This window comes from Gavialis gangeticus, unplaced genomic scaffold (genome assembly GCF_001723915.1).
Source record: "Gavialis gangeticus isolate Ggan-Ray unplaced genomic scaffold, GavGan_comp1, whole genome shotgun sequence".
NCBI lineage: Eukaryota > Metazoa > Chordata > Crocodylia > Gavialidae > Gavialis > Gavialis gangeticus.
Genome location: NW_017728997.1, coordinates 8,841,093 through 8,851,858, shown reverse-complemented (window position 1 = coordinate 8,851,858; position 10,766 = coordinate 8,841,093).

The window sequence follows — 10,766 nt, the reverse complement described above, 5'->3', positions numbered from 1 at the left end:
CGGGGGGGGGGGCGTGCCTTAAGATCCTTTCAAGGGTGCTAGGCAACTTTAGCACTGTTAGGTGTCCAAACAGGATTCACAAAATAAACCCACACATTTTCAATAGGATCCATAGTGTTAAAAGCATCCTGACTCAGGGTCTTTCTGAGTTCTTGGCAACAGAAACATTACCCTATTATTTTTCCATAGTCAAAAAACAAATGAAAACTAAGAGCTGGCATTTTCTGAGGAGTGCCTAGACAGTCAAAAAGCCCAATGCTAAATTGATTTAATCTTTGCAGGTCAGTCTAGGCTGTGTAGAGTGAGCCAATGGAAGCCATTCATTTTTTATTCCAGAAATGGAGCCACATTTCTGCAGTGGCCTAGGCCAGAAGCCAGGGGGCATTAAGCATACCTCCCTGCTTGGCTGGAGCACACATCTTAGCCCAAAGCTGGCCTGCCCACCCTTGGGGGGTGGGGATTTGCAGGAGAGGTACAAAGCACCTCGGGATGCTAGAGACTGAGTGTTAACTTGAATCAGGAAGGGATCTGGGGCAGAATTTCAATAAACTGATTTAACTTAAATCAGTTAAGTCTGATAGTACATCCATCCAGATTTATCTTTAACCAGTTTGGGCCCTTTTGAAAGTGTTTCATGTGCACTGAACTTCTGTTGTGTTACAGATTTGAACTAATTTCCAATCACTTATACAGGCTTATGTGGAATTTCTGTCCCTAGCTGAAAGGTTGTGAAACACTTAACTTTTGGCTCAAGTCCTCAAGGAATGAGGAGCGTGGGCTCCATCATTTGCATTCTTGAAAAATCAAGACTTGATATGAAATCACAGTCAAAGTTAGTAAGGGGTTTCAAATGACTTCTATGGATTCAGAAATTTATCCTCTGGCAGCATGTCTACACATGCTTTTATGCACACCTAAGCTTAATGCACATTTGCCTAATGCGCATTAAGGTGATTTAGATGTATGCCTACATGTGCATGTGCCAAGGCACATTAACATGGTGTGAGGACCAACTTGGGACTAAAGTTAGTCCCAAGTTGGTCAACATATAAAGCGTTAATATACCTTAACATGTCTACATGAGCGTTGTGTTGCTTTAGGTATTTGCACCTAAATTTGATGCTTTTGCAGGCATCAAATTTAGGCATGAATAGCATAAAATTGCCAATTTTAAGGTGCATCAAGGGCACACATGTTTAACCCGCATCCTTAATGCACCTTAAAAATGGCTAATATGCCTTAAATTGGCACATGTAGACGCACCCTGTATCTATTATATATTTAGACTCCTCTTCAACCATGGGCTGTTGGGGTACATGGAACAATTACAGGGTAAAAAAATCTGTGTGTTATCCAGGAATGCATAATAGATCAGTCTAATAGTCACTTCGACTTCTATGGCTACCCCAGTACTGAATTCTCTCCGTTCTTTGCTCCAAGAACCCCCCTTTTCCTCTAAACACAAATACATTTAATGGAAAACAAATTAAGAAACAATTCACTTGATGTTACCAAGGTGTGTTTTAACAGGTAAATGTGCCTCACATGCTGCTGGCTATTAATTAGGTCTCAGGATATAAAATTCATATTGTGGTAATGGCAGAAGAGCATATAATTTGGGTTGTCATGGTGTGAGGTGCTATGCAGCCATAGAAAACATAAAAGTCTCTGCCCAAAGAGTTTTTAAAGAGGATATTTAAGTTAAAGATATATCAGCCTTAACTTTCAATTCAGCGGAAGTTACGAGTTTGTGCCATAACCTTAATATGACGCAAATGTACATTTTTAATATGGAACTTTGGTAAGTCATTGTGCTATCTCATTTCAAATTATGCCCCTTGTTCTTCCAGATAAATAATATTTTCTAATTAAATCTTATGCAAGATCCACACAGCTGCAGCCAGTTACACAAACACTTTTCAGTCATACATCTATTTAGTCCTTTGTGGATGAATTGGTAAGAGTCTCCACACAATCTCTCTTGGAAGGCTACACCATTTCTATGGCATTGCAGATGTTTAAAGGACCTTTGTAAACAATTCAAAAAGGTCTGTAATGTAATCTTTTAAAACAATCTAGTTGTAATGAGTGGGCTAGACGGAAACAATCAATTATGCTACTTTGGTACCCCGTTCATTCACACAATTGCCCTTTCCTAGATCATCCTTTCCTACTCTTTCTTTCTCCCCAGCTGCATTTAGTAAGCTGCATGCATTACAAGCCACACAAACAAGTGAACGCTGTATTAGTAATATTATTTACAACAACTAGGATTCACTGCCATGGTTTTAGATGTACTGCTTTCCAATCCACTTGGTTTTATTCAAAAGCGGCTGCTTGTAGTACTTGAACAGGAACTAGGAATGGGTGCAGGCTTCTCACATGTGAACTTTTTCCATCAAAAGGTTTCTGGCAAATGCTACATGCTTTCTTCAATGCCATCCATAATACTTGGGATACACACTCTGTAGATACCCATCAACTGCCTCAAACTTTAAAATAAGTAAATGTTAACTTTTATTCTTCTGGCCAGCCAAACTCTTAAAATGGCAAAGCAGATAGTGTACTTTGACCTTTGCTTATCATATGAGGTAATTTTGTTCCATATATTTATTTTGTGCTCCCCATCTAAGCACTTGGAGAAGAAGGTAAGTAGGCAGTCAGCATGGATTCACTGAGGGCAAGTCATGTCTCACCAACTGGATTGCCTTCTACGATGAGATGACTGGCTCTGTGGAGGCAGGAAGGGCAGTGGTTTACGATACGCCTTGGCTTTAGCAAGGCTTTTGATACCATTTCCCACAATATTCTTGCAAGCAAGCTAAGGAAGTACAGGTTGGATGGATGCACTGTAAGGTGGATAGAAAACTGGCTGGATGATTGGGCTCAAAGGGTAGTAATCAATGGCTTGATGTCTAGTTGGCAGCCAGTATTCAAGTGCCCCAGGGGTCAGTCTGGGGGCTGGTTTTGTTCAATGTTTTCATCAATGACCTGGAAGATGGGATGGCATGCACATTCAGAAAGTCTGCAGATGACACCAAGCTGGGGGGAAGAGCAGATACAATGGAGGATAGGGTTAAGATTTGGAGGGTGCATCTACATGGGCCATTAATGTGCAGCAATAAACCGTGGAGCTTACTGCTCCCAGGAATGTGGTTTACCCATACACCTGGACTGCAGCACATTGAGTCAGGTCAGAGCAGCCCTGGATGGCAGGGGCCCAGGGAGTCGTGTTGCCAGCCTGGGGCTGCTGCAACTGGGTTCAAATGTGCTATGGAGGGGCTGGCTAGGGCATAGGAGTGCTCTAGTAGGGGCTAGCACCAGGCAGCCCCTTCATTGAAGTACCCTTGTGCCCCAGCCAGCTGGATCAGTGTCTACACGTGCACTGCTGCACATGAAAAAGCTCAGCAGCAGGATAGTACTTGTGTTTACAAGTCTTACCTTACTGTGGAGTTTATTAACTTCCTTACTGTGGAGCTAGTCAGTCAGCTTCACAAAAAACATCTCACGTAGACGCGCCCAGAGACAAATTGGAGCATTGGACCAAATGATAAGTTCAATAAGGACAATAGCAAAGTCCTGCTCTTAGGGCAGAACAATCCCATGCACTGGTACAGGCTGGGGACCGACTAGCTAAGAAGCAGCACTGCAGAAAGGGACCTGGGGGTTAGAGTGGACAATAAGCTGAATACCAGGCAACAGTGTGCCCTTGTTGACAAGACAACTAATGGCATACTGGGCTGCATTAATAGAAGCATTGCCAGTAGATCAAGGGAAATGATTATTCCCTTCTATCTGGCATTTGTGAGGCCACATCTGGAGTACTGTGTCAGGATTTTGGTCCCCCACTACAGAAAGGATGTCAACAAATTGGAGAGTGCCCAGCAGAGAGCATCAAAAATGATGCAGGGGCTGGGGCACATGATTTCTGAGGACTGGGCTTATTTAGTCTGGAGAAGAGGAGACAGAGGGGATTTACTAGCAGCCTTCAACTACTGGCAGGGGGGCGTTCCAAGGAGGAAGGAGCTGCACTGTTCCCAGTTGCAGCAAGGGAAGTTTAAGTTAGATGTTAGAAAAAAACCTCTCCCACTAGGAGAATAGTTAAGCACTGGAACAGGTTACCCCGGTAGGTTGTGGCATCTCCATCCCTGGAAGTTTTTAAGACCCAGCTGAACAGAGCCTTGGCTCGGATGATCTAGTTCAGGATGGTCCTAATTTTAGTAAGGGGTTGGACTAGATGCCCTTCTGAGGTCCCTTCCATTTTCTATTATTCTTTGATCTGTTTGAAAAAAAATGATTTCAAGATAATGCATAGATATCAAAAACAGAGGCTCCTTTAATTAAAACACTGAATCCTTCTTTTCTTGTCTTCTTTATAAAAATATCAGACTGTTTCACTATGACAGAAGCATTTTCATCCAGAAAAATCAGATGTTTAAATAAACAATAAATAGCAACTACCCTTAATTATTTAAAAAAAATAATATATACAAATAAACATACATACTAGAATATGAGTATAATATTTTGACCGGTAGGTCATAATATAATATCATGACATTATATTCCATCAGTCATATTAGTACATTATTATGTGATAATATGCTTCTATTATTGAGATTGAAAATCCAGAATTGCATTTAAAAAATATTTTTACCTACTCTGCATTTCATCTTTTTTCATTTTTATATTTTACAGTTTCATGGGTAATTTCAAAGCCATTTGATTGTGTTGATATTTCATTTCATTTTAATGTTTAGAATCTTCTGCAAAAATGGAAAATCTCTATTTTGACCAGCTGCATCTTCAAATCAGCTATCGAGTTAAATCCTATGCTGCAGTTGATTAACTGTCTCCTGTTAACTTCAGCGAGTGATTATTACCATCACTCCTAGGGGCCTTAAAGGGCCAGTGTCCCATTATACGACATGTTATCCAAACTTGGAATCAAAAGATGCCGGAAGTTCCCATTGCTACTTCTCATGCATCTGGGAAGCCTTCAGATATTTCTGGTAGTTGCAATGAATTATTAATTTGTTTTTATCCCAATTTGTAAGGAGGCCAGATTATTTCCTCCCGAGGCCTCAAGGCAACCCTTACATGACCTATACTGAGCAATCACCCCTTTGTTCCCGTGAAGTTCATTTCAAGTCCCCCAGGCAATCTGATCACTCCGTCAGCAGCTCATCCCTATCTACCCTCTCCAGGACAAAACCCTTTTCTTACCGCAGAAGGCTCCCTAACCAGCTTTCGGTAGCCACAACAATAGGCTACTAGAAAAGCTCTGCACCATCTCCCAAGGCAAACAGTGCTGTGATGGAGTGACAAACTGAAACAATAGGTGCAGCTCCTGTTACCATGGAAATGTGCCTTTTAGTTGGAGTGGTCCCTTCGCTGGATCCAGAATACAGAGCTCTGGAAGGTATGTTGGCCTGTCCCCCCCACCAGCTTGCACAGTCCTTCAAGACAGATACTGCTGGGTTGACTGACACACAAAAACAATAGGGGCTACCCTCATTGCTATAGTAACACAGGTTTGTAGTAATTTACTTTGATGGAATGTCAGAAGACAGGAACGTGGCAGGAGCGAGTGGCTTGCAAGAGCGCAAATTAAACACCACTTAATGTGATGAAATGTACTGGGTTTGATTGGAACACAAACTAAAACTTGCTTACTGAAGGACAGTGGGGAAAGGCATCTCACATAGAGTCTATTTAATCCCCGACAGACTACCACTTGCGATAGTACCGAGTATATGGCAATTAACCCTATTTTCCCCTCAATGTAATCCAAACAAGTCGTAGCAGGAAGCAGATTATTGCACCCATATAGGTTCAGCTCCGTCACGCAGTGCCTAGAACGAGAGATTTCTAGCTCTGCATTATTCAGTTCACACTTACTGATGTTCACCTGCTTCCCCTATTACCCAAGGGGCGCCCCAGATTTTGATATGTCTATAGGATGATAATAATGAGTGCTGGTTTTAGTTGGTAAACTGGCCTGAAGGGAAGATTCCTGTGTTTTTCTAATGCTAGTCAAGGGCTGGTGTAGAGCACTGTGTTGGGGGTGGGGGGGGAGATGCATTGTGAAGATCTGACATTAAAAAAAGGCATCTCACATCTTTCACTGGGAGGAGGAGGAACTGAATTGTTAATGCTCGCCGCTCTCCCACTTTAGCAGCTGGCATTACATACGACTAAGAATTGAGCATTCAGGCCCTATCATCCTAGGATTTAAAGATGTGAAGCTAATATATTTTTAAAGGCTACTGTATACAGAGGCTATTTCCTGTAACTTGAATAGCTCAGCACAGGTCAAAGTGCCTTTTCTACTTGAGACCTTTAAAGTATATTAGACAGAACATCCCAGCTCACAGGTTCTGATGGCACCCCTTATACCCTGGCCTGACAAGGAAGGTCTCCAACTGATTTGCTCTTGAATATCTCAGCTGAAGTTTTTCTTTCCTTTCAGCAGTTCTTCTTTTGTTTTAGAATATATTCCATGTGCGTCTAAAGATGAACTCAGCATCGACTGGGGTAGATCTAATTATGCAAGGCACACAGTGAGAGAGCAGGTGTAAGCACAGGACAGTAGTGTGGGGAAAGGGGGAGGTCAGGAAACACAGAAGGAGGGAAAGAAAATGGGAGTTATAGATCAGGGTCCCCACTGCCCAGTCTTCACAAACAAGGGAAGGTTGAGGATCCATCTCCGAGAGCAATTTCTGCACCCGGCTTTGTCCGAGCCCCAAGCAATTCTGTTTCAATTAAAAAGAAAAACACGTCTGCTTAGGCTTTCCTCCTTCCCAAAGGGATGGTCTGGCTCCTAGAGGAGTCTGTTTGAAATTGAAAGCGCACATTTCTTTTTATTTGTTCACTGGGAATGAGGTAACATACTGCAGCTAATGGATAGGTAATGGGCAATCTCCCCGTACAGCTGCAGTGATACCTCTCATCAGGGAAAGGTATTAAAAGTTAGCCTTGCCCGTTAACCCCATAACATAATCATATCCCAGTGCCTCAGCCTATAAATCAGGGGCTGGGGTGGTATGGGTGCCAAGGCACATGGCTGACAGCACAGAGGTTGCAAGTTGGAGGCCACAGCAGATGTGCCGGCTGAGCGGCCTGTCAGATTCCAACACATCTGCGATTTCTGCTAAATACTTCGTCACACAAGGACATGAAAAGCAAGTGAAGCCCATACATCTACTTGCTGGCACAGTGTGAATCCATAAACCTGTGATCTCAGAGCACTCCACACCTTTAGAACATTATACTTTGTCATTTTAGTGCCACCATTTGGAACCAATTATTTTTTCTGGGTGGTATTTTAAACTTCTATTATCCTGAGTCAATGCAACTCCAGACTCTCTGGGCGCTTGTACATGTGACGAAAATAGCCCACTTTTGCGGTTTAATTGCATCACGCTGTACACACCCTGGGTTTTTTTTTTTTTTTTTAAAACAATTAAATGAGTTTGCTGTTGCAAACTAAACCACAGCTGCATGTAGTTTAGTTTGTAATGTTGCGGCCTTTGACAGCTGTCCCCCCCCCAACACGGGAAAGGTGGCCTGACGGCAGAAGCAGTGAGGGGCCTGATCCTTTTTTTCCCCATGGAGCCTGCCCATGTCTTCCATGGCTGGGCAGTGCATTGCTGGTGGGCTGAGTGGCCCCTGAGCTGTGGAGGGCCCCAGCCCTTCCTGCCATGGCAGCAACAGCTCCTGGGGCTATCCACATGGGCTGCTACCCCAGAGCCGGCTGAGGGAATAGCTGGATTGAGCTGGGTACTGCCTGCAAGCTGGGGCAGCACCCACCCACTAGCCACCTCCCTGGGTGGCCCCAGGGGTGCTGCCACCATGGAGGGAATGTCCGGGGCCTTCTGCAGCTCAGGGCCCACCAGCAGCTCAACCCCCAGCCACAGGAGAGGTGGGCAGGCTCCAGGAGAAAAAAAAAAAAAAAGGAAGATCAGGGCCCTCACTGCTTTTTTATTCTTCCTGTCAATGGAGGTTGCCCATGAGAGCTGCTGCCAGGCCACACAGCCCTCAAGCTGTGGGGGGCCTGGCCCTTCCCTCTGAGACATCCAAGCATGGTGCTAGCTGCACGGGTGCTGCCCCACTTGCAGGCAGCACCTGCTGAATCCAAATCTTCTCCAAGCCCACATGAGGAGCTGCACCCGGTGGGCTTCCAGCATGTGGGCTCAGGGAAGAGTTGGATCTGGCAGGTGTTGCCTCCAAGCTGGGGCAGCACCTGTGCAGCTAGCACCCCACCAGGGCAGCACTAGGGGACACCACCACTGCAGGGGGGAAGGACCGGGCTCCCCTGCAGCTCAGGGGATGCATGGCCTGGTAGCAGCTTGCACTGAGATTAAAAAAAGAAAAAAGTGGCAAGGGGCCTGATCCTTTTTCTTCCCCTCTGTGGAGCCTGCCTGCCTCTCCACTGGCTGGGGGGCAAGCTGCCAGCAGGCCCTGGGACTTCCTTCCACGGTGACAGTTCCCCCTGGGCAGCACCTGCCCACTAGCAGCCCCGGGGGAGTGCCAGCACCACAAAAGTAAGGACAAGGGACCCTGGCAGCTCAGGGACCACTTGGCCCACCAGTAGCTCACCCCCTGGCTGAGGGAGAGATGAGCAGGCTCTCCCGGGGTGGAGGGGGGGGATTTAGTCCCTCACCATAATGGTGAAATGGTGGGTTTTTAATCATCACAACTAAAAACCTACCATTTCTGTTTAAAGGACTAAACCCTCCTCATGTGTACAAGGAGGCCTATGTTGACAGAATGGCCCTCATGCATAATAGGTTAACAGCTTTATAATGGTAGGCAATCCAGAGCTGTGCAATGGTCCCCATTGATTTCCAAGGAGCAGAAATAGGCTCTAGATTTAGTCTGCATAACTCCTGTGGCTGCCTCTCTCTCTCTTTTCTTTTTAAATCCCGATAAAATATTACAAGATGGATGAAGTACAGATTCATAACTTCAGCAGGCTATAGTTCACTATGGATTGACACTAGGGATTCCAAGATATAGCATAAACTTCAGCTGTATTTTTCCATGTTGGCTTTGTAGCATTTTTTTTTTTTTAAAAAAAACAACTTTCCAGTTGCCCAGGTCTTATTTACATTATCTACTTGATGACTTAAGTAATTCAATTTTTTCTCCAAAAGCAATTGGCTGTATTTCCTGCGAGTAATTGCAGTAAAGAGATGTAATTTCATGAGATGCTAATATAACTTATGCTACTCATCAGAATGCCTATAAGAAAAGCACACCATGAGATCTTTCAGGCTTACATATGCAAATGACATGCACTGTCCACCATCCATTTACATTAGAGCAAACAACTGGCCCTGTAATCTACCTTATGTCTTTTGCAGTTTAAAACTTTTGATCAGAGAGTTCAAGGTAAGAAAAGAAGTTAATGAGAGAGGATAAAATAGTAGGTATTTTAGATATAATTCTGCATACTCTTCTAATTGCTGCTTTTGCCTGCATGAAGGTCTTAAGAAACAGTGTCATTTATGAGCAGATTTTGCAGAACAAAGATTGAACTATAAAATAAGCAAGCACAAACACTGCTTCCCTTATAATTAATAGAAACCACTGATGCTTTTTCAGAACTTAACAGCGTGTCTATGACTTAAATTACTTTCTCTCTCTCATACACACTTTTTCTTATTGTGTGTCCTTTTTTTAAAAAAAAAAAACCTTATGCTTTTCAGATGGGATAGATTTTTGGATTACATTTTTTCTTTGACAAGATAGATGAGACTACTTTTCACACGAGACTAAGAAAAGTAATGAGGCTGTAGACTTTGGATTTGAAGATATCTATCTTTTTTAATTACAGGCAGATTATCCTTATATTGGCCACCATGGTAAACTTCAGCACCTAGAGGCTTATTGAAGCCTGGCTTCGTTGATTCTCAGGTGAACAAGAACAGGTTTTTTGGGTTTTTTTTTTAAGAAGAGAAGGGATGTTGACAGGAGACAAACTTTTTCCATTTCACTTTTACTTTAAACATTCCGGTTATGTCTTTACTGGGAATTACCTTGTATTATTCAGTCACCAGGCAATTTAATATGATTATTCTTATGATAGCTAGGTCCTCATTAGAAATGATAAGGAGATCAACAATATGATTCCAATATTTTAATGTTTCCCCTCTTGGGTTTTGGCACACTCCTGCTGATATCTTATGAGGGGTGCAGAAATCATAATTCCATTGCAATAATTTAATCCATTGCATAAAAAATAATATTTATAACTTTTGCTATGAAGTGCTAACTTTTTCCTTAAAAAAAAAAAAAAAGAACAAAATACCACCCATGTCATACTCCTATACCTGGCTCCCCAAAAAAGAGAACATTCTCTTCTTTCTGAAAGTCCGGATTCTTCCATGTATTTGAATTGTTCTTTGCTGGCATCTGAAAATAAGTTCTTAGCTTTCCATACTCTCATGGGACAATCCTCTTACCCTGCTACCTTTCATCTGACAGAACACTATTGAAGTCAAGATCCCCTGTTTAATCAGTTTTGCAGCAAATATTTGTCTATTGAAAAAAGATCACAGTATGTTTGGGATGAGCAGATCTCTACATCTTGTTTATGGTAAGGATTTTAGGAGCTTATTGACAAAGACATTTTCCATACGAACACATTTTGGTTTTCCTACAAGTCTTGATGTTCCCCGTATTACCGCATACTGTACTAGCAGCATTGTCCTTTCCATTGCTGTGTGTTGAGCCTTCACTATTGATTATTCCTCGAAGCA